Genomic DNA, 24948 nt, shown 5'->3' with positions numbered 1-24948 from the left:
ATAATTCATTAGTGGCATACATACTGTTATAGATGAGAAATTAAGGGCACATTGGTTAGGTGAGTTGCCCCCAGGTCAGATAGTAGCTTCTTTGTAGTAGAGCCAGGGTTTGTAAACAGGTTTGCCAAGCTTCAAAACTTTGTACTGTGTGAAACTCTTTGTACCTCTCATTTAAACATGTACGTGTGTATAACTGTTAAGTAGAAGTCTAAATTTCTTTGACCACGGTTTTCTTCTCTCATAGACACTGAGTACTACTACCCCATGACATTATCGTGGGTCCAGGTTGTGAAGGATAATAATTTTGCTGTTACTGTCCTCCAAGCACTTGAATCTAATGGAGTGATATAGGCATACATATTGTTACTTACATACAAGGAAGAATGGAATAAAATCTATAAAAGGAAATTAAATAGTCATGTTGGTCCATAGAAGAGATTATCATTTCCAACTGGAGGAATGAGGGATGATACCAGAAGCTAGCATTCTGGGATTGATGGGAGGATAGAAGTTGGAAAGAAGATTGTGTTGAGTTTGGACTTTGGAACTTGGAGATTGGGGTTCAGTTTCTTACACCATCACTTACTAGCCACATAACCTTGGGAAAATTAGCCAATAGCTCTGATTTTTCTTCCTTTAGTAACAGTTATCCCTAGGGGTTAATGAGAAGATTCTGGGGAAAAAAATTGCATGTGAATCCCTTGGCATTGTGCCTAGTACATAATAAGTACTCAGTAAATGTTAGCTAACGTAATTTTGTTAATGAAAAGGTCATGAACAAACACTCAGAAGAAGCTTGAAGGTGACTATTAAGTTTGTGGAAGAGTTTAGTCTCTTTGGGACACAGTGGGCTGAGTGTTGAAAGGTAAATTGGAAATTATGGTTCCAATGAGTCATTTCATCCTTAGGATATTATTGCCTCTTCCTTAGATAATAGATAGAGCCATTAGAGTTTTGTTTTTTGTTTGTTGGTTTTGTTTTGATAGAAGTGATGTCTTGTAACCTGAATTTTAGGAAAATAACTTATAAGAATGGGAAAAGTAGACTAAAGATGATTGGAGGATGGGAAAACTGGCCAATGATGCAGCAGACTAGGGGAGAACTGATCAGAATCCAAACCAGTGCAAGTCGGGGGGTTTTTAGGGGGGACAGGAATGTGAGCAGGAGAAGGAATAACCTGTTATTTCACCTCATGACCAAATGCACTAATACTGAAATGTATGTATTTTTTTTTAAGATTTTATTTATTTATTTGAGTGAGAGAGAGAGAGAGACAGAGATAGTGACAGCACAAGTGGGGAGGAGAGGGGGAAGCAGAGAAGCAGGCTCCCCGCTGAGCAGGGAACCTGATGCAGAGCTCGATCCCAGGACTCAGGGATCATGATCTGAGCCGAAGGCAGATGCTTAACCGACTGAGCCACCCAGGTGCCTGCGAAATGTATGTATTCTTATTGTTCACATTATAAAATCTTTATGTGTTCATTGTAGAGAAAAGTTTAGAGTAAAATAATCATTTATAATTCCAGTGCATAGAAGCAACCACTATGTGCTGTTATTTATTTGTTTTTTAAAAATTTATTTATTTATTTGCAAGACAGCAAGAGAGAGAGAGAATGGGTAGGGAGGGGCAGAGGGAGAGGGAGAGAGAGAATCTCAAGCAGACTCCCCACTGAGTGCGGAGCCTGATGTGGGGCTTGATCCCGTGACCCTGAGATCATGACCTGAGCTGAAATCAAGAGCTGGGTACTTAACCAGCTGAGCCACCCAGGTGCCCATACCTTCCAAATTTAGAATGTCCTTCATACCCAATTTTGGTTGAAGTATTGGTTTATTCTGATCTTCACATCACTTCATGTCCATGTAAATGTGATTGCTGTTATTATCTTGAGGTGGTCTCCCTTCATTTGTTTTGGGGTGCTTGTATTTTGTTGTGATAGGTCTGGAAGATGTTTTTTGGTTCAGTGTGTCTATTTTTGATAATTTGCAAATTGAGAAGGGCTGAATTTCCAGATTTTTGTAGCCTTTCTTTATTCTGTATTAACTAAAATAAAAGTCATTTCCCTATTGATCACCCTAAAATGGCTAAAGTTTTTTTGTGTCCGGAGTTAGCACCCTCTTTTAATTTTTTTTTTTTTTTTGAGAGAGCACTTCAGCAGAGGGAGGGGGAGAGGGAGACAGAATCTCAAGCAGGCTCCATAGTCAGCGCAGAGCTCGCCCACAGGGCTTGATCCCAGGACCCTAAGATCATGACCTGAGAGTCAGGTGGTTATCTGACTGAGCCACCCATGCACCCCTTAAATTTTTATTTGGAAATAATTTTAGATTTACAGAAGAGTTGCAGAGAATACAGAATGTTCCTGTGTTCCCTTCATCCAGCTTCCTCTATGTTAACATCTTACGTAAAATTGATACATTTATCAAAACTAAGAAATTAATGTTAGTACAATACTATTAATTAAACTATAGCCTTTATTTGGGTTTTCCCAGTTTTTCCACCGTTGTTTTTTTTCTATCCCAGGATCCAATCTAGGATCCCTCATTGCATTTAGCCATCATATCTTCTTTTGATGTAATGAATTACAGGTTTCCCCGCTATCCAAAAGTAGAGGATTCCCATGAAACCTTTTGTAAGCTGAGATGCTAAAGAAACAATTACCGTTTCATAAAGATGAAAATCCTCTTCAGATTTCTTTCATTTGAGGAAAATAAGAACTAATGTAGTTCTTTGGTAAATTGAACTTTTGGATAGCAGGGAAAACTTGTGTATAATTTGAAATCCATTTGTGTGTGGGCCCATATGAAGTTTCAATTTTTTTTAAAGATTTATTTATTTTATTTTTTAAAGAGGTTATTTAGTTAATTAAAAACTTTTAAATTTTTATTTATTTATTTGAGAGAGTGAGCGTGCACGCACGAGAGAGAGAGGAAGAAGGACCAGGGGTAGGGCCAGAGAGAGGGGGAAAAGCAGACTCTCGCTGAGCAGGGAGCCTGAGAGGGGGGCTTAGTCCCAGGACTCCGGGATCATGACGTGAGCCCAAGGCAGATGCTTAACTGAGCCGTCCAGACACCCCTATTTATTTATTCTAGAGAGAGAGCACGAGCATGGGGAGGGGCAGAGGGAGAGAAAGGGGAAGCTGAATCCTCACTGACTGGGGTTCCCAACACAGGGCTCAATCCCCGGACTCTGAGATCATGGCCTGAGCCGAAACCAAGTGTCAGATGCTTGACTGACTGAGCCACCCAGGCACCCCTAAGTTCTTTTTAAAAACATTCTTGATAATGATATAAAACAGATATATGAAATTAAGATTTCAGAATTAATTTGAAATCATTTTGAAAAATAATTTGATAAATTTGTTAATCCCTAAACTGCAAAGTTACAGGTTACAGGCCTGGAACTAGTCAAATAGCATTCTTGATGTATTGATTAGGATAGTGGCGTTTAAGGAACAACCATACTCTGCTGCTATCAGGTATATATATATAGTCAGGCATATTGCAGTTTGTCCTGACTCTATGCTTACATCACAGATGTAAAGCTCCAGTGTTCCTTTCAGCCCTTTCATGAAAAAAGTATGCTTTTACAGCATCAGGGATGGTAAACACATTCTAGAATCGAGCACATGTCCGAAGTTTTAGGATAAATTTAAGCTTGTAAATTCATCTTCAGACTGTCCTAAATATTGACTTTTTGTTGGTTAAATTTCGCCTTCAGCTCTTGCATTTTGTTCATGAAAATGTGAGCCATGCCAGTGGGACAAATGCTTGATAATTCAGGCCTGTCCCTGAAGGATGCACTGTAGAGGTAACCCAGATATTCTTTTGAGATTAATTGATAAGATTCTCTAATTTTTAATTCAGTGATTCCATTGAGTGTGGGGGTTCGTCAGCTGTGGAAAATGAATGCAGTTCCCATGGGCTTGATTCACATGTCTGGTTTGAGTCAGAACACTTGGATTTCGTTGGTTCTATCAGTAGTGCTACGGGTTTTTTTCCCCCTGCAGTTTCAGTTTTGGTGTGTTCACATGTCTTGTCACATCATGGAAGAACAATCTTGTGAGTCGCCAGGGGGTCTGACAAGTCGAGCCACTCAAAGCCCTTTAATTCTAAGTGTCCTTGATCTGAGGAAGCAGCTCAGTAAATCTCTTAAATAAGTTTTCACAGCCTAGCCATATGCCGGCATTAAAATAAAGGAAACTTCCGTGCACTGCTTCACCTTCTTCCAAATATTCCTTGCATTTGTGATGGTGCAGGCCATAACCTGGAGTTCTAATCTGTCACTTCCTTCATCACTTCATGCAGTGAACCTGAGTCATTGATTCAGTGAGTGTAATTGAGCTCAATACATATTCTGTGCCAGCAACTCTTGTCGGTTCGGGGGATACAGCAGACGGCACCAGACTTCTTTTCTAGTGGACAGGGCAGGTGCACAAAGTAACTAAAATCTACAATTTAGCAGATGAAGATACATGGTGCTATGGAGAATAGTGAGGGAGGGGGACTAGGGAGTGTGTAAGTGTGTGTGTGTTGGCAGTATACAGAATGGTGATCAGGAGAAGCCTCACTAAGATGACGACTTTGGAGCAAAAAGCTAAGGGAAGTGAGGGGGCAAGTCAGCTTGATTACCCAGAAAAGGACTATTCTAGGTAGAGGGGACGGGACAGTAAGTGCAAACGTCAGGAGTTGGAAGCAAGCTGCAGAGACTAGAGGGGCAGCAAGGCAGTCATCGTGGTTGTAGGTGTGCGTGGAGGGAAGGGAACAGCTCAGAGTCGCATGGCACTAGGGCACCTGGGGTGTTATAAGCCATCCTACCAGCTGGCTTTTGCTCTGAGTGAGGCTGGAAAACACTGTGGGGTTTTGATCAGAGGAATAATGTGATCTGGCTTTCCGATGAAAAGGGTTTCATTTTATTGGGGCTAGTGTTGAGGGGACAAGGATAGAAGTAGATAGAAGGCTGTTGAAGTAATTCAGGTATGAGATAATGGTAGCTTGACCAGGGTGGTAGAAATGGTCAGATTCTGGACATGTTTGGAAGATAAGAGACATTAGCATTTCTTAATGAATGGGATATATGGTGTGAGAAAGAGAGGCTGTCAGGTTTTTCATCTGAACACCTGGGAAGGCAGAATTACTGTTTGCAGAGATGGGGAGGGCTGCTGGTGGAACAGGTCGTGTGGGAGTTTTGGTGATCTGTGTGCATTGTGAATGAGACGATGGGGACTGGTGTGACCACGGCCCTCGCTTGAATGTACTTTAGAAATTTGCATATGCCCTCTCTCTTCCCTGCAGGTACTCCCCGTCTATGACAAATGATTTAAACTTTTCACTATTTAAATCGGGCATCTTAAATTCCTTAATGGCAGGTACTTTGTGTTTATTAGCTGACTGGGTTAAAAAAGAGCCTCACATCTCACATGGGCTTCACTGCGATCTGCAGGTTGCAGTAGACCCGATGGGTCTGGAATACAGGGGTTTCTGCTGCCACACCATATAGGTGAGCCTGGAAAAGACAAGCAGACAAAAACAGAACAAAACCAAGACCTCAACAGTTTAAAAGTCAAATAACCTAACGTTGTGTGAAATCAGGCACCCAAACCAACAAGGCTGATGGGAGAAATGGAGCTGGGACAGAACACTTAAAACTAAGGAACTTTGTAACTAATAGAAGAAGTAGTCCTACCAGAAGTGTTAAGAAAAAAATAGTGCAGTTTACTGGTGTTGCACCCAGTATGGCAGTGAGAAAATTCCTTGTAGCCTTACACTCCAGAGCTCAGGCTTTCTTCGTTGGAGAAGTAGGTCTTGGCGGGTATTTGCTTCTAATAGAGACCTTTTCATCAAAATTAAAAATCTGATCCAGGTTATATAGCCTTAGTTAATCCATGGTTGTGGTACGGGGAGAAATGTCTGTCTTTGCAGCTTTCTCATCTGCATTTACAGCTTTGCCAGGTAGTTTAGAAGATGGAAAGTGTAGGGACGCCTGGGTGGCTTACTCGGTTAAGCGTCTGCCTTCAGCTCAGGTCATGATCCGCATCCGGCTCCTTGCTCAGCGGGGAGCCTGCTTCTCCCTCTGCCTGCTGTTCCCCCTGCTTGTGCACACACTCTCTGACAAATAAATAACATCTTTAAAAAAAAGATGAAGATGGAAAGTGTCCTTGTATTTGAAGAAAATGAATCAGCTATCCCTTAAAAGTAAGTCACTTCTGTAGATTTTTCAGCTTTTTTCCCCCTTTAAGGTCTTCTTTCTAAGGCTTTCTCTTTAATAATCATGAGAGAACTGGCATCTGATTACTTGGAAACATTAACTTGCTGGGAAAAAATACATGGGAGTCAATGTGATGTCTCCATGATGCAGATGTCATTCATCTGTTGCTGGTCATGTGTGAGATAATGCGTGTCAAAGAAACACATTGCAGCAGAACAGACTGTACCTGACCTGGGGTTCCTGACTCCTGAGAGCTGACGTACCGTCCAGGACCAAACTTAGATCTACCTCCTTATTGGATAGTCTAAAATTTTCCTGTTTAAAATAGGTATTCAAGGGGTGCCTGGGCAGCTCAGAAGGTTAAGTGTTCGGCTCTTGATTTTGGCTCAGGTCATGATCTCAGGGTCTTGAGATCAAGTTCCACATATGGTTCTGTGCTCAGTGGGGAGTCTGCTTGAGATTCTCTCTCTCTCCGTCTGCCCCTCCCCCTGCTTGCATGCTCTCTCTCTCTAAATAAATCTTCTTTAAAAAGTTATTTCAATAGTATTCTCAAAAAAACATTTGAAAAAGTTCAACATCTATTCATTTAAAAAGCAGGAAGTGAACTATATCTTTGACAAGACCCACTGTTTCGAACCAGCCAACAAGACAATATCATTCTTGACAATGGCACACCGTAGGATTTTCTGCTTACTTCAGGAGCATATTATCAAGACTTCTATTGCCATGAACAGTATTCTAGAAGTATTCTATGGCAGTAAGCCATAAAGCAAAAATAAGTATAATTATTTGAAAAGAGATAAAATACAAAAACCAAGAAAATCAACTAAAAGTATTAATACGGGGTATATATGATAAATATAAAAAAATCACTGGCTTTCCCAAGTGTTGACAATAACCAGTTAGAAACATATAATGGGAAGAACATCCCTTCAGTATAGTAACAACAAATATAAGATACCTAGAAATAACCCTAATAAGAAATATCTGGTATTGAAATCAAGAATACCATAAAACTTGAGGTTTTTAGAGTAAAACTTGAGTGAACTGGAGGGACGTACCTTGTTCATGGATGCCCAAACTGGAAGAGTGAGACGTCATTTTCTTCCCAGTTAATTTACAAATCTAACATGATCTGAGTAAAAATTATGTACATTTCTAGAGGGGCTTCAGAAAATGATTCTAAGTAATAAAGGAGAGACTAATACCAGATAATAAAACTTAACATACAGCAGTCAGTTGTGTTGTAATGTTTAGCGTAGTAGTCATGCTGTCAGGTGATGGAGGCAGAGTACGTGGATTCTAGGCAGGTGACCATGGCCCAGTTACTGAGTCCCTCTACGCCTGAGTTTTCTCACCTGTAAAGCGTGAAATCAAATGAGATATTGATAAATAAAGAGCTGAGCAAATTGCTAGTACATGGGAAGTACCCAAAACATGTTAGTTGTTCTTGTTTTGTGTTGACACAAGAGTGAAATAGGTCAATGGAAGAGAATGTATAAACCTAAGACCATAATATAAATAAGAATTGATTATTTATTAAAGGAGCCATTTTGAATCAGACAATTGATTAGATACTATATTTAGGTAAAAATTTTTGGATAGCTCGTATTGCACATCAAAATAAATTCCATGGAACCATAAGGAAATAGAAGAAAAAAATGTATCAAGTAGTTGAAGAGCTTAAAAGCAGTGCGAAAAGGTCCAAAGTCAAATTGATTTGCCTAGGCAAAAAATTTATTTCTGTATAAAAGAAAAACTCATATGTTGGATGACAAACTGAGGCACAGGTGGTGGTGTATTGGTAAATATTTAATAACCAGCTCTGTGAGGGAGGGGGAAAAATGCCCGGGTGTGTCACAGTGGCAGATTTCCTTGGTATAAATGCTCTCAGCATATTAATTTCAGGCTACCGACTTGAAGTCGGTGAGTGGGAATTGTGAAGGGGTGTGCATCATTGGCTGTCAGAGCCTGGTGTGAGTTGGCTGCAGCACACCACTTGCTCAGAAATGGCAGAGCATGCTGAGAAACCACCCAGAGATCATCCCAGGCCAGAGCACATTCCTGCTGGAAACCACCTTCCCCAGGAAGCATCAGATAGAGGTAACTGAGACTAAAAATCTACTCTGTTGTATCGTGGAGAATACCTTGACCTGGACCAGTACAAGGAAGCTGAACCTGCTCAGGGTGTCCGTGGTGGAAAGAAGCCTGTGGGGTGGCTAGAGCCCATCCTGGGAGCAGCCCCTTTGGAAACAAAATCATACATTGGTTGAGGACTAAAGGGGCAAGGTGTTGCTAGGCAAACACTTAGCAGAAAAAGAACAGGCCAGAGCAGAGGTTGTTTCTCCCTTGCTTTCTTCTTCTGAAGCCCATGGTACTCTTGGTCGTGGTACCTGTGTCTTACTATCTTCTGTCTCTGCATAGTTATATTCTTATCTCTGTGTTTTTTATTCTCCTTTCAATATTGTTCAGTTGCTGTCTATAGTAGTTTTTGTAAGTGTGATCACCAGAAAGACCAGTCATGGTGGGAATGCTGATGTGTGAGAGCATGAAGGCTTGTGTTTAGACAATGATGAAGTGAGCCATATGCTTTTTTTGTGGTAGACCAGGAGGCCAAAGACATGTCTCATCGTGATCAGGGAATCATGGTATTGTCAGGAAGGGAGGCTTCAAGGTCTGGAGACTTGGGGTCCTGTCTCATGTTTGTTGGATATTGGGATTCCATCAAGGGTCTGTACTTTTATTCCACAGTGGATTGCTAGCTTGTTATTTGGGAACCGAGTATCACATTTTTCATCTTAGGTGATATCTGGATGATCATATCTGGAGTTCTGATGGATTGAAAGTAGGATTTAATTGGATTTCAGGGAAGTGGAGACTTTCTGAATATGGGAGCAATATGGTTAGAAGTTGTACATCTGCTTGAGGCCTGTGATTGAGAATCATTACATACTTTAGGCAGTAAAGAACCAGTTGGTATGGAGTAGGATAGGGGTGTGGAAAGAAAGAAAGAGTTACTTCTAAGGGGTTAATGAAAATCTTATGAGAAAAGTAACTTAAATGGACACCCAGGGGACTAGTTGGTTGGAAAGATGGGTTGCCAGATTCGGATATAGACCAGTCAAGGTACAAATGAGGTCAGCCAGAGTTTGGAACTTGGCTTTGGAGATGGACAAACATTGTTTCTTATGAGTGGGATTTTTTTGTTTTTTAAGTGGGCTTCACACCCAAATGGGGGGTGGGGGCGGGGCTTGAACTCATGACCCTGAGATCAAGACCCGAGCTGAGGTCAAGAGCTGGACACTAAAACTGACTGAGCTACCCAGGTGACCCATAGTGGTATATTTAAGTTCACAGATGTTCATATTTTTAGAGCATTTATTTATTCGCGTTTGGTCCATTAACATTCATTTTTCTTGGTTGATTTTTTTTTTTAAGAGCAAGTTTAGTATCTGTCATTTACAGGGCTATTAATTTGATGATTCAGTGTTCCTTCTCAGTTATTTGGGTGTTTCTAGTCTTTTCTATGAGTTTTCTTTAATCATTTCAGATCTTTATTTATTATATTTTATTTTTATTTTTTTTTTAAGATTTTATTTATTTATTCAACAGAGATAGAGACAGCCAGCGAGAGAGAGAACACAAGCAGGGGGAGTGGGAGAAGAAGAAGCAGGCTCATAGCAGAGGAGCCTGATGTGGGGCTTGATCCCATAACGCCGGGATCACGCCCTGAGCCGAAGGCAGACGCTTAACCGCTGTGCCACCCAGGCGCCCCGATCATTTCAGATCTTTAGCTGGTTTTCATTAATTTAGCTCCTGATATGCCTACATATTTTCCTGAAAACCTTCCCTGATGATAGAACATTGTATCTCGGGGTTGCAAAGGACCATAATGGTTTTCTCATCCGTCAATTAGATACTTGAATCCCCCATATTATTCTTTTCCATTTCAGACTTACATAATTGATGTCTTGATTTTTCATAGTTGGATTTATCGAGAAGTGGAATTTGAGGGTTTGTGGCAATATAGCATTCTCAGACCCAGCATTCACTTGGAGATAACCAACTTATCATACTTAGGGAAGGCAGAAGCCCAGCTGGTTACCTGATGCTGAAACATTGGTACCTTTCGGTGGCCCTTACTGCTGGGTACTCTGACCTCTAACTTTAAACTCTGGTCAGGGGGTGGGAGTGTGGTTGGACTTAGGACTCAGATTCTAGGCCCAGGCTAAACCCAAGACTCTTATGTTCCTAGAGCTTCCTCCATAGTTCTTATCTGTTTGTAGGGAGAGAGAGAGTGGTGTTTGAGGTTGGTGGTGGTATAGAACCAACTTCTTTGTTCCCAGGCCTACCAGCTAACAAGGCCACTCTGTAGGTCCAACAGCTGCCTGTTTGTAAATTATGCTGAAATGCTGGGAGAGTTCTCTAGAAGGGTTCTGAATTATAGCTCTCTTTCTTTTCTTTTCTTTTCTTTTTTTTTTTTTTAAGATTTTATTTATTTGTCAGACAGAGAAAACACAAGCAGGGAGAGTAGCAGGCAGAGTAGGCAGAGAAGCAGGGTCCCCACTGAGCAAGGAGCCTGATGTGGGGCTCGATCCCAGGACCCTGGATTGTGACCCAAGCCGAAGGCAGATGCTTAACCGACTGAGCCACCCAGGCGTCCCTCTTTAATATTTTCTGCTTACAGGATTTGAATGTGGAATACTTGGTGTGGTTTGGGTTTTACCAAGGACGCCCAACTGATGGCCACAAGGAGGCTTTACCAAGTATCACTGATGTTAGAATTCACCAAGCCCTAGAGCTTTGGAAGCTCAGAAAGTTACTTTTGTTAGTACATACAGAGTGCATCCTTCTGTTAATAGTAGAATCATGTAAACCTCAGTCTTAAGACACATGTCAACTCAAGAGGCTCATGTATGAAACTTACAGACCAGAAAATTTTAGTCACCTTAGCTAGTATTAAAGTAAAGCCGAATTATTACTTTAAAATTATCTTATTTAGTCTTCATAGAAAGTAGTACTTCTTAAAAAATAGTCCAATACATGGAAATGTGTAAGTCGAAAGTCCTTCTGATCCTACCTGGTGAAGTAAGAGTTGTTAACTGTTAACAGCTTACTCTAGATGTAGTCATCAAGACTTTTTGCACAGGCAGGAGCCTCTGTTACTCTGTTGCTTTATTTTTTTAGTTAGGTTATGCACATCACTTGTTCACTTGTGGGAAGAATCTAGAGGACAGTCAGAAGGTTGCCTAATGACACGCAATCAGATGAACAGAGCAGCCAGGATGACTCACAGTGCAGGCGCGTCAGTAGCCTGAATTGTCTGTTCATCAGTCCAGAGTCCGCTGCCCTGTTACCTCTTCCTCAAGACAGTTTGGAAGGGCGATGTCATTGCTTATCTCTCAGTCTGTTATTTTTCAGTGTAATTGGTTAAGTACAGATCCTGCCCTCTACTAGCTGCTAAATAAATAGGAGCTGTGTGTGTACCTGCCCTTTCTGGCCCTTTCTCTGACAAGTGCATTCTTTCTCTAGGTGTGTTCCTACCACAGTCTAGTTTTGCCTTGGCATCTGTGCCCTTTGGTCTCTTTAAGGTGACTTTTCTATTTCTACTTTGATCTGTTTTATCTTTTATTTCAGTTCGGTGCGACCTTATTTCTCTTTTCCTCTTGTGCTGCCCACAGAAGGATTGAAATATTCAATGAAAATCAGCACTCTATCTAGTAATTCTTGGATATCTGACTTCTCACAAGAATGCTTCCTTTCATCATATTTCATTATTATCCAACTCTTTACCTTAATTAAAAGTATTTGGCTTTTATCTTGTTGCATATCTAATGTAGCTATATTATAAGTATTTGTATGAAGTCTGTTCGTGAAATCAGTAGAATTCCACATGTGAAGATCTGGCCCCCTTTTAAGTGTTTTCTGTGATTTCTTTTATATATATATAGCAACTTTATTGAGATATAAGTTTTAGGAGGGGAGGAAAGCAGAGAGAGAGGAAGAATCTTAAGCAGCCTGCACTCCCAGCGCAGAGCCCAACATGGGGCTCAACCTCACAACCCTGAGGTCATGACATAAGCCGAAATCAAGAGTCAGACACTTAACAGACTGAGCCACACAGGTGCCCTGAGATTTCATTCTTAAACCATACAATTCACTCATCTAAAATTTACTGTTCGGTAGTTTTTAGTATATTCAGAGTCGTGTAACCATCACTACAATCAATTTTAGAACGTTTTTATCATCCCCCAAAGAAACCCACGATCAGTCATTTCCCATTTCCCCTCAACTCCCATCCAATACTAGGCAAGCTCTAATACCTTCTGTCTCTATAGATTTGCCTATTCTGGATGTTTTATATAAATGGAATTATATAACATGTGGCCTTTTGTGTCAGGCTTTTTTCACTTTAATGTTTTCAAGGGTTCATCCATGTTGTAGTATGTATCACTGCTTCACTCCTTTTTATTCCAAAATTTATATTCAATGCTATGGATATACCACATTGCGTTTATCCAGTCATCAGTTGATGGGCATTTGTATGTGATTTCTTTTCTTTTTCTTTTTTTTTTTTTTTTTAAGTAAGCGCTTTATTCCCAATGTGGTGCTTGAACTGATGACCTTGAGATCCAAGAGTCATATGCTCTACTGACTAAGCCAGCCAGGTGCCCCTGTATGTGATTTCTTATTAGCAAAGTAGCACGTCAGTATCGTTTTTCTTTTTGAAATCCAAACAATGTTATACAGAATATGATGGAAGTTACAGAAGGCTAGGAGGAAACAATAGTTGTTTCTACCTGTTAGATGTCACTGCAGGTGTTTACTCCAAATATCAACAGCAATATTTGGACATTTGGAAATTATCTTTGAACTCAAAATACAAAATATGTTAATAACATGTTCTTCTTCATTATGGCCTATAATTTTCCTGTAAGAAAAATGTTAACCATGCAAAAAATCAGTTTAGATAAAAGTAAGCTACAGAATGTATCACGGTAATTTTGCTGTAATTCTTATGCTTCTCATTGTTCTGTTTACCCTGTTCTCTTCCACATACATCATCAGTCTACAATATCCACACAGGACATTAACCACTGTCAACACAGAAGAGCAGAGCGGTCCTGAGCCATTGAGCTCAACTACCTGCTTCATATCCCTGCTGTTTTAGAACTTACTGGCTGTGGGACTTGGGCAAGTTACTTACCCCCTCTTTGCCTCAGTTTTGTCATCAGTAAAATGGGAATAATAATAGTACCAACCTCATAGGCTTGATGTGAAAATCAAATAGATTAATATCTGTAAAGTGGCACATGGAATATGCTGAATAATAAAAGCTATAATCTGGGGCTCTTGGGTGGCCCAGCCGTTAAGCGTCTGCCTTTGGCTCAGGTCATGATCCCAGGGTCCTGGAATTGAGTCCCGCATCGGGCTCTCTGCTCGGCGGGAAGCCTGCTGCTCCCTGTCACACTCCCCCTGCTTGTGTTCCATCTCTCGCTGTCTCTCTCTGTCAAACAAACAAAAAAAAGCTATAATCTGTATGTAGTGACACACAGTCATTAAAGCACTTGATAATAAAACATTATTTTGGTAATCTTTTTTTCCTTGAGATTTTATTTATTTATTTATTTATTTATTTATTTATTGAGCGCGAGAGAGGGAGAGTGCGCGCGCGCCCCCACAGGCTAGGAGGGAGAGGGACAAGCAGACTCCGCCCTGAGCGGATTTTTGTAGTTCGGTTGACTCTGGGTTTTAGAATTGAAGTTTTCTTCATATTTCTTAAAAAATGTAAGAGATAGGAAGGCATTTCAGTTGCTCTTGTCGCCATTGCCATTTGAAGGTTCCTATTAATTTGTTTCTTACGTTGACCACGATTATCTCTACCACTGTTCACTCATTAATTTCTCCTGATTTTATTTACTTTACAACTAATTTTTCATTTTTTCAGGCACACGTTTTAGAATGTACGCAACATGAGAGCAATTTTTACATGCTTGAGATGAGTATTGGTGAGAATTCAATTTTTAAGATGTGTCACAGGGAAGATTTTCCCCTTTGCCAGTTGTGAAAGGGCATTAATGATGGTTTAGGGCCTGGTCCTAACTTGGAGCTTTACTTAAAATCATTTAGCCCCGAAAACCACAGTACATGGTATGGGGAAAGTCCCCTTTACCTTACAAGTGGGGAAATCAGGTCAGCTGATCATACTTCTATTTAAAAGAGGAGCTAGGATTCGAACCCAGGTTTATGTTGCTTCCTCTTACCATACCCATGTATTACCTCTCTTATGTTTGCTAGTGTATTTATTATCTGTCTGATGTTGCCACTTCTCCTGCTTTCTTCAGGAGAAACCTTGCTCCTGCCTCGCTGATTCTCTGCATATAGCTTTCCAGTGACGTTTAAAGTGTCCTATCTCCTGTCAGTAAGTGTCAGGTAGAATGACATGAACGTTTTCTGGTGCTTTTGATGCTGCTATTATACTGAGAAAGTAGAAAATAATCCGGAGAAATGGGAGCTAGTGTTACTTTTTTGTTGTTATTTCTTCCATAATTAAGTAGCATTATGGAAATCAAAGTGAGGAAAATGTATCATAAGTCAAAAAATTTAAAAATTGCATTATCTCCTTCCAGTGCTTGTACATTTTCATTTACTCTTTTACAAGTTGTAGAGCCAGAGCATAGATATAACTTCATACCGTGTTTTTAAATACAACTTTTTATCATTATCATCTTTATATGTTACAATGCAAACTCTTCATAAGTATTTTTATAATACTAAGGTATTCCGTTCTCATATTGAACTATTTTCTGTTAGTTAAATTTTCTAATTCCTTTTTCATAATAGCGCTGTATCGAATGTTTTATGTGCAGCTACTTTAATGTTTTAGATTATTTCCTTGGGTTTTTGAAATGTATTGCCAAATTAGTTTCTCCCAAAAGTATCTAACCAGTTTAAATGGCTTTCAGTTTCAGCAAAGTCGTAACTAGCGCTATCTGCCTTTACTTCTGAAACCATTTTTCGGTGGGAACATGAACCCTTATGCTCTGGTTTCCAGAAATGTATTGTTAGAGAGGTTGGCAGTGTCTGTATTCGTGTCTCCCATGACCACATAAGTTTTCAAGAGTCTCACAGTAAGGTCTCAAACAAATCCTACTTGAAAGAATAGATTGGGTTAGCACTTCTGGAACTTATTTAAATCTGGAATTTATTTTTCTTGTAGACTTATTAATAAACTTCTTTGGGGAATACCATACTATATAATATCTCTTGGAAAAAGACCCAGCCCATGATGCGGTAGAAGGCTTTTTAGGGACATGATCTTGTGCAGGAGAGATAGTAAGGATGTTTGCTCGAACATTATGTCACTCGAGTGGTAAGGCACCTAGCCTTGTTCATTCACTCATTAAAGAAATTTAGAGAGCCTGCTGTGTGCCAGACACTGTTCATCTGCTGAGGATATAGCAGTGAGTAAAACCAACAAGTCCTTGACCCTAAGTAGGCGGTAAGGTGGGAAGAATGGTCATTATGTGTTCAGTCGTTACAGGAAGATTCTGTACACATTTTTTTTTAAAGATTTTTTTTATTATTTGAAAGCAGGTGAGAGAGCATGAGCTGCAGGGAGGAGCAGAGGGAGAGGGAGAAGCAGACTCCTGCTGAGCAGTGAACCAAACTGGGGGCTCTATCCCAGGACTCCAGGACCATGACCTGAGCCACCCAGACGCCCCTATACACATTGTTTTACGTGGAATAGGCTTTCACTTGAAGAATTTGAGTGCCACCTGTAAACACAGCTGATCCCTGATTTACTGGGAAAAAAAAAAAAAAGGCCTTTTATCCTTACCCTCATGAAGTTTGTAATCTATTGGGGAAGCAAATAATCATAATGTGAAATGGTAATTACAGTAATGGTGGGTTATAGGATATAATATACATATTGGGTTATAGGAGCACAAAGGAAGGGAATCTAATCCATATTTTGAGAGTTCCAAAAATTTTTAAACTATTATAGGGATTTGGTCACTTAAGAGTTTTAGGCACTGCCACAGAGTTGAACATATATTTGTTTCTGTGCATGTTTGCTATGAACCTAAAAACCTCTTCATTGGCAAAGACAATATCTAATTCTGATTTTTTATTTCTGTTTTTATTTTAAAGATTTTATTTATTTATTTGAGAGAGAGAGAGCATGAGCAGGGGGTGGCGCAGAGGGAGAAGCAGACTCCTTGCTGAGCTGGGAGCCTGACGCAGGGCTCAGTCCCAGGACCTCAGAATCATGACCTGAGCCGCAGGCAGATGTTCAACTGAATGAGCCACCCAGGCACCTCTCTAGTTCTGACTTAAAACATAAATTTACTCAGTTTCACCCACCCATTAGCTGTGTTATAGTCAGTGTAATCTTCATATTCCTTCTCCTTAGTATAGACCTCGTAAGTCAGTTCTTACGTACTGTGTCATGGGAAGGAAGCCAGATGTGAGTTAGAATCCTATGCTGAGTACCCATGAACTCCTGCTTTAATAAATGTTTCTAGTGTAGCAGGGAAACTCAGTAAATCCATTAGCAGTCTGGAAATTGGCTGTCCTGTAGCAGGGAGGTGGTGCAAAGTAGAGCTTTGGTCTTACTCGTCTATCCTTGGTATCATTAAGTACCAAAGAAGTTCTGACACTTGTAGGATGTCATGGGGGGAAAAATGAAGACCATAAAAATGGTATACTTTAAAAAAAATAGTTATTTGAAGTTAAAAACATTGCTCACCACTGATTCAGAAGAAAGACCAGTTAGAAATCCTATTTGAGGATGGCAGACAAGGCTTGTCTGTGTAATTGTGATCATGTTCCATTGATGGTGGCGGTGAAAGATGCTGTGAGCTATGTTGTAGAGCAGGATGCTGTTGGCCTCTGCCCACTAATTATCATGTGCTCATGTGCAAAGAAAGGCAGTCACTGAGGGGTCTGATGGAACAGCTTTGTAGCAGGCCCACAGTTATTTATTTATTCATTTTTAGGGCAGTTGGAGGAAGGGTGAAGACAAAAGTGAGATCACTCCCCATGATCTTTCTATCGCTGTGTAACTAAATAACTTACAAAGCGGCTCTAGTTGCCATTTCCCCCTTTTTTCTTCAACGGATGAATGTTTGTGATTTAGCATAAAGTTCATGAACTAAGAAAAGCGGTTGGACACAGATGCCTCTATCTTTCCACTCAATGTATCTTATTACCTTTAACTGCCTGTTAAAATCATGCTTTTATTTTTACCTTTCAAATATAAATTGCCATCACCAGGCTTAGCAAATGAAACGGATTACTTATGGTAACTGTAAGTAGTTATGCACTCCAAATCCTTGAGAGAGCTTTCCCAAAGGGCAGGCAATGTCTTTCAAAATCCTATTATAGGATTTTATTTGCAGGTGCTATGAACAGAAGGCTGAAAGCCTCCATGTTTTATTGCTGCCCAACTTCATCAGGTCTGCTCACTCTATTGAAAATTGTGGCAAAAATGATACACATCAGCTCTTTTATTCTTTTGTTACTACTCTGCGCAAATAAAAGCATATTGGGGAATTTAATGAAGCAGTATGTCCTTGGAGGGAGTGTTGAAGATTTGGAGTGTATGACTATTTGTCTTTTATACTGGAGATTTTTGTGTAAAACAGACTGGCACGAACAAAATAAAGTCCTCACAGAGAGCCCAATGTTTGCCACATGTGTAACTTAAATCACACAGATATCTAGTAGCAGTCACCTTGGAGATGCAATCAGTGACTACTTTAGAGGCTTTCTGGACGTGTCAAGGAACAGCCATTGGAAACTGTAGCAGAGCCATTGGAACTATGAAGCCAATTTTGGAGGTGGTCTGTTTATCCAGCAACATTGGGGAGGGGGGATTTGATTATTCAACAAATTAGCAAACACACCCCAAGGAGACATTCTGGGAATCTGTCCTGTATGAGAGGCCACATCTCAGCTTGCTTTGGCCTTCACATGCACAGTTGGCTTTTCACTGGATCCGAGCTGCAGAGATCTAGGCTCACATGGTGTGTCTCATGAGATGGAGGCTTCAGGTTACTGTAATTCCTGACCTACCAACTGAACTGTCATTGCTGGCCTGTAGCAGTGTTGGCACGTGTCGATGACCTTATAAGGATAATCTTGGTTCTGCTTAAATTTCTGAGCCTCCGTACCTGATTATTAATAACGAATGCCTGTGCTCTACCTCCTGACTGATCGAAACACAGAAGTATTGGGCAACTATAGCCGTGAACTCCTGGCCCTCACGGTGCTGGAACTGATGCTGGCTTGTCCTTTCTTTGCAGGGTTAACAGCAGCCTCCTAGGTTGACACTTCATGCTGCTTTGAATGTAGGAGAATACAGTCCTCTGGCTTACTCAGGGGAAATGACAAGGGAGCTTGTGGTCGGTGCTGCAGAAATTCCAAGCCGAAGCAATTGTAGATGTGTGTGACCACATAGTACTTAGAAGTCTCATCAGTGACATCGACATGAAAATATTCTAGAAGCTTAGTAAATACAGTGCTGCACTAATTGTGCCAGAAAAGAAAGGAAAACCACTTTTCAGTCTGAAAAGACTGAAAGGCCCCTTCCTAACTGGAGCAGCCCTAGATTCTTCAGTATAAAGAACTCTTAATGGATACAAAGTAAAGAAGTGGCTGATTTTTGTATTTTTAAACTAACGTAATGTTCTGTTTGTTTACGACTAAACATTTCTGAGTGGAATAATTCTTATTTGGCAGTCAATATTTCCCCACCATAGCAAGCGAGAATTTTCAGTATGTTTTGGGCACAAAACACATTCTATTTTAGACACCAAAGGATCATTTTTCAGTGTTTGCTTCAGAATTTGCGAGGTAATTTCAACAGATCTCACAAATGTTTACTCAATGGTTCCGCATCTTTATTCCTGCATTACTTTTTACACGTCTCTATTTTGGCATCGCTCGATGATACCATAGTAGCTAATTTGTCTTTCTGTTATTAAACTGGAGCTCAGTGAGGGCAGGGGCTATCTGACTTGGCTTTGAATCTCAGGTCCATTGTGCAGCACACAGTATCGATCTGAAGAATCAACAGAATGCCTAAGAGTACTGTCTGAAAATCGAGTAACTTCTTAGTGTAATTGTGCTCTTTTTTTGTAGCACATTTTTCATTTTTTTCAAACCATGTCTACGCGAGTCTGGCATGTCAAGGAAAGGTTCATAGCATTAGGTAATACTGTTATTAGATTGTGTAAGAATCTTTTGGGAAGCTTCGTACTTTTAATTAGGAGAAAGTCATACAGAGAGTAAGCATAGCGTATGAAAAGAGGGCTGGAAGCATTCAGTCGTTGCTGTTAGATATCTCCTGGGTGTCTTGTGACTTCCTGGATTTTGGACCCCCCTTGACTCCATGTTTGAGATCTGCTTGTCTCAATTCTGGATTGTTGGTATTGCCTCTCTGATCTCATCATTTCTTCCCGATCCTTCCTACCCTGCCTACTTTGGTGAACTAGATTCACATCTGCCAGACTTCTTCCTATGCTTGGCCCACCCTGTGTGCCCTATTACTGCTGATGCTCTCCAGTGATACCTGGTTGACCTAGCTGGTTATCAGGTTTCATTTGTGTGTTATTGTTATCTGTAATACATTTACTCAACAACCATATTTTCATTAGAAATAACATGGAAATTTAGGTCATAACTTGTTACAGGTTTAGTTCCTAAAAAATACACATCCCTATTATAGCATATTAAATTCACCAGAAGGCCTTGGGTTTAGGTGTTAGGGCTTATAGTGAATGTGGAGTCTAAAACTTCTGTAAGAGATACAGTGGAAGCTTTCCTCCCTCCCTCTATCCCTTCCTTCCTTTTCATCTATGATGTGCAAAATGTAGGAAGAAATGTGAAGATATTAAACATTGTTCTTCCCTAACTTTAAGGATATGAATATAATAAAACATAAACATGAAGTAGAGGTCAGGGGAGTCGGGGTGGATCAGTCGGTTAAGTGTTGGACTCTTGGTTTTAGGTCAAGTCGTGATCTCAGGGTCACAAGATCAAGCCCTGCATCCTGCTGCGTGCTCAGCGCAGTCTGCTTGAAATTCTCCCACTCATACGTGCGCACTCTCTCTCTCTAAAATAAATAAATCTTCCTAAAAAACCCATGAGGTAGAGGTCGGTTGTGGTCTGACTTAGAAGTGTTTTTTATGGTCTAGTACTAGTATTAAAAATTATAATTCTGCCTTTTAGATTATTAACTTTGTATAAGTAAAAAGACCATATAATGTGAATGTTGTTGTATACATATATTCACACCCTTTTAAGTTAAAAAAAAACTTTGGGGTGCCTGGGTAGCTCAGTCGTTTGAGCGACTGACTCTTGACTTCGGCTCAGGTCATGATCTCAGGGTCCTGGGATTGAGCCCTGAGTCTGGCTTCCTGCTCAGTGGGGCGTCTACTTGCCTTCCTTTCCGTCTGCCCCTCCCCTCGCTTACGTCCTCTCTCTCTCTCTCTCTCTCAGATAAATAATAAAAAACTTTATTATGGAAAATTTCAAACTTCAATTTTACCCATTTTTGGAAATCTTTGTTTCTTTGTGTACATTGAAATTTGGTATTTTATTCTTTCTGAAGAATTTTTAAAAACAGTTTTTGTTGTTGAGGTTTGCTGCTAATAAATTCTTTGATATTGTTTGAAAAAGTATTTCTGAGAAACACTTTTTTGGGGGGTATAGGATTCTGAGTTAACAGTGTTGGTTGTTTCTGTTTTTTTAAAAAAAGATTTTGTTTATTTGAGAGAGAGCATGAGCGAGGTGGGGGAGGGGCAGAGGAAGAGGGAGCACAGGGCTCCATCCCAGGACCCTGAGATTATGAGCTGAGCTGAAAACAGGTGCTTAACTGACTGAGCCACCCAGGCGCCCCTAGTGTGTTGGTTGTGTTAAAAAAATTTTTCAGTAGTTTAAAGATGTCATTGCATGGTTTTTCGCTTTGCATAATTTCTGACAAGAAGGTTGCTTAATTTTTGTGCCCTGCCCCCCTCCACTGCCACTGAGATGATCTGTATTTTTGGTTTCCAGCAGTTTGAATATAATATGTGTAGGGTGTGTATGTGTATGTATGCATGCATGTGTGTGCTGGATTTATCCTGCTTGGGATTCTCTGAGCTTCTTGGATCTGTGCTTTGATTTCTTTTGTTATAAATTTAGTAAATATAGCTGTGCTAATTTTGTTATAAATTTCTTTTGTCATAATTTTTGGAAAATTCTCAGTCATTTTTTCTTCTAACATTTTCTCTGCCCCATTCAGTCTTCTTCTGGGATTCCAATTACACATATGTTAGACCATTTGATATTGCCCTATAGTTCTTTGATGCTCTGTTGTGGGTTTTTTATTTTTCACTCTTTTTTTCTTTGTGTTTCACTGTCAGTAATTTCTGTTGACCTATCCTTGAGTTTATTGATTCTTTCCTGGACTGTGTTTAGTCTACTGATGAGGCTGACAAAGGCATTCTTCATCTTGTTACCATGTTTTTTATTTTTAGCATTCCCTTAACTCTTATAGTGTCCATCTCTCTGCTTGAGGTTGAGGTCTCAGGTTTCAGAAATAGATTTTCCGCTTATTTTCTTTGAACCTTGGTTTTCTCTTTTACAAATTAGAAAAATCAGGAATATGTAATAATGACTAACAGAATTGTTTTGAGAATCAAATGTGATCCATTGGGCTAGTCCCAACTCCTCTCTTCCCTTGGTCTCATTCACTGTCACTCAAGGCTTCGATGGTATGATTACTTTGATCCTATTTAATTCCTAAATTGTAACATTCTGTGAAGGGGAAGGGACCTAACATTTACTGACAGCCTGTATTAATCTCATGTAGAATTTGAGAAAGGGATAAAAATCACATTTAAAAAGTGCTTTTGTAAAACATTTTACTTTTGCCGGGTCTATGTGGATTTTAATTGGAAGAAACAGACAGCATTAAATCCAGTTGCCACTTGGTTAAATCTGTTAAAGAATCATTAAAATTTTTCAACTGTTGGGTTTCTTGACTCGCTTGAGAAATGTCATGGCTCATAAAACATCTCACTCTCTTTCTCTGTGCATATAGGATTTTAAATAATTGGATTGGCTTCCAAATTTTGTGTTGTGAGGAAAAACTAATGGAGTTTTTTGCTCCTTACTGACTGGTACAAATGAATGATATTCTCACTGGATTTGTCTTTGTAGTCACCGACTTGGATTCCAATTCTGATTGCACAGCTGTAAAATCTTGGGCCGATTATTTCACTTCTGAGCTTGAGGTTTTTTTAATTATTTTTGTTTGTTTTTGCTTTTTATCTGTGAAATAAGGATACCAACGTCAGCTGTTTTGAAGACATAGTGTGTAAAGAAGACATCAAGTATGTAAAGCTTTGGGTGTAGTGCCTAGTTAATAGTGATCAATGACTGATAGCATTAAGAATAGCAGCTAAAATGAAAATATGCCGCTGTTAAGTCAAATTTCAGTAAATAGAAGGGAAAGGCAAGTTTAATGTTCTTTTTATTTCTTTTAGTTGGAAAGGTCCATCTGGTAAAAGGTTATTTTAACAGTAGGGAGAGGGTTAACTGAAAAGTCGGTGTTGATGAATAAGAATAATAAGCAAGAATTAGTGTTTACTATGTGACAGGATCCTCAGAACAGCCCCAAGAAGTAAGCTACCACTCCTCGGACAAGTCCTTCATTATCTGAGTGACGGTGACCACCCCCTGCTTTGTATTCTTCTGTTCTAATTTGTACTTCATCACTGTTCTTTATATGTAACCTCGACCCTTCTTCCACTTCTCATCCCCAGTGAGAGGTTTTTTTATATATTTGGTTAGAAGTGGCCCACAGTAAGTTGAATTGAATTGTTGAGATGTTGAGTCTTTGTGTGTTTCTGGTCAAGAGTGAAATCCCACTTCCTTTATGTTACAGGTGAAAATCTAAGCATTAAAAATATAATGTTGGTCTAAGGTAAAAGTACCGAGACAATAGTTATAGATAAACTGCTCAGTCAGTCCAAGCCTCCCCCCACCATCCCCAACTGTTTAAAATAAACAAATATAGTATTTTAAAGGAGCTATTGCCCTGGAAATTACCTTAGAGTAAATATAATGAATTTCAAAGAGGTGTCCAAATTCTGTGTTTGTAAGTAATTTTGCTGTAATGGGTATTATCCAAGATTGAAATTATTTAATACAAAGAAACATTCTTTATTCATACCGTGAGCAACTGTCTTCCAAAACACAGACCACAATACAGGCATTCCTACTTGAATAATATAAGGAATAATGTCAAATTATTTTTGTTGCTTTTTTTTTTTTTTTGGTCATAATAAAAATTTTTCACAAAACTGTCTTCCTGATCACAGGTTTTTAGAGGTGGAAGGAACCTAAGAGATCCAATCTAACTCCTTTCTGCCACCCAGAGAGATGAAGCAATTTATCTAAAGTCAATGTAGCTAGCTAATGACAGAACCAGGGAGAGAACAGAGTCCTTTATCCATTTTCCATAGTGTTACATTCCTCTGGAAAAAACTGCCTACTCACTCTTGGTTTTTAATGCTAGTTAGAGTCTTGGGGTAAGGTTTTTCCCCATGACTCACTACTGCTCTTTTGTTTTCTTGTGTGGGTGTCTGGGAGCAAGCTATCAAGGGTGGCGGGTTTTTTTGTTGAACCACTGAGCAGTGTAAGGCACTAAACAAGGAAAAAGCATTTGTCTGGTTAGCACGGGAGGGGTCAGGAAGAAGGATTGTAGCTGAGACTCTCTGCCCTCAATGTTGATAGGCAGGTATTTTTAAAGTTGAGTTTCCTAACCTGGGGTCTGAATTCCCCAAGGTTTTATGAAAATTATGCAAATAGATGCATACCTCCCAAGACAAGAATGCGTACCTTTCAGCAGGTTATCAAAGGGTACATAGCTAAAAACTTTTTTTTTTTTTAAGGGAGGGAAAGCTAATAAGCAAACCTGAGAACCAGTTCCACACTCTTGCACTCTAAATACTAATTATACTAGAGGGCTCCAAATATCTCCAGCTGCCTTCTGCTTGTGTGCCCTTTCCTACAGATAAGCCTTCCCAGATGGCTTCCTGCTCTTGTCGTGGAAGGCATTGGAGGCCATGGCCTTCTTACAGGAACTTTTCCTGCAGGTTTCCAAGACGCTCCCTATCTCTCTCCCTTCTCTGTTTATTGTTTCCAGCAGAGGGTGTGAGGCTCTGGGATTTTTGTTCATTAGAAAGTTTAGGGATGTTATTTCATTTACATTCTGGTTAGAAGGAATTTGTCAGATGACTTGAAAACCTAAGACTGTTTGCTATAAGAAAGAAAAATGCAATCAGGATTCCAATCAATACTTTGCAAATTCACTTTTAGAATGCTTCTAGTTCTTTAGTTAGGGAATCTCTGTTTGATCTAGAAACTCTTTAAGCTTTCCAGAAACAGAATAAAGATCCATGGATGGTAGTTTAGGAGTTACCCAGAGCAGTCTATAAAAATGTTTTAATTTAGTTTTTCCTTCCTGAATCTTATCAGATATAAAAGAAGCTACCTCCAAATAGGAATTCATTTTAATGGGCTTTCTTCCTAGAAGAGAACACATGTAAAGCACATTCTAAATTTGTAAGTCTAGCATCTGGACACACAAAGAGAAAGCTACCACTAAGATCGAAGTTGGAAGAATTTGTTCTTTTATTTTATTATTTATTGTAAACAGGCTCTATACCCAACATGGAGCCCAACATGGG

General features: G+C 39.7%; 1 protein-coding gene across 5 annotated transcripts in view; it reads left to right on the top strand.

Annotated features, from left to right (window-relative positions):
* Positions 1-24948, top strand: part of SLC44A1 (solute carrier family 44 member 1) — a 188953-nt gene that overhangs the window by 27052 nt on the left and 136953 nt on the right. The window lies entirely within an intron of this gene.

This window comes from Ursus americanus, chromosome 18 (assembly GCF_024610735.1).
Source record: "Ursus americanus isolate L20-20 chromosome 18, mUrsAme1.1.p, whole genome shotgun sequence".
NCBI classification, from domain to species: Eukaryota; Metazoa; Chordata; class Mammalia; order Carnivora; family Ursidae; genus Ursus; species Ursus americanus.
Note: the sequence above shows the minus strand (reverse complement) of the source record. Positions and strands in the feature narration are given on the sequence as shown.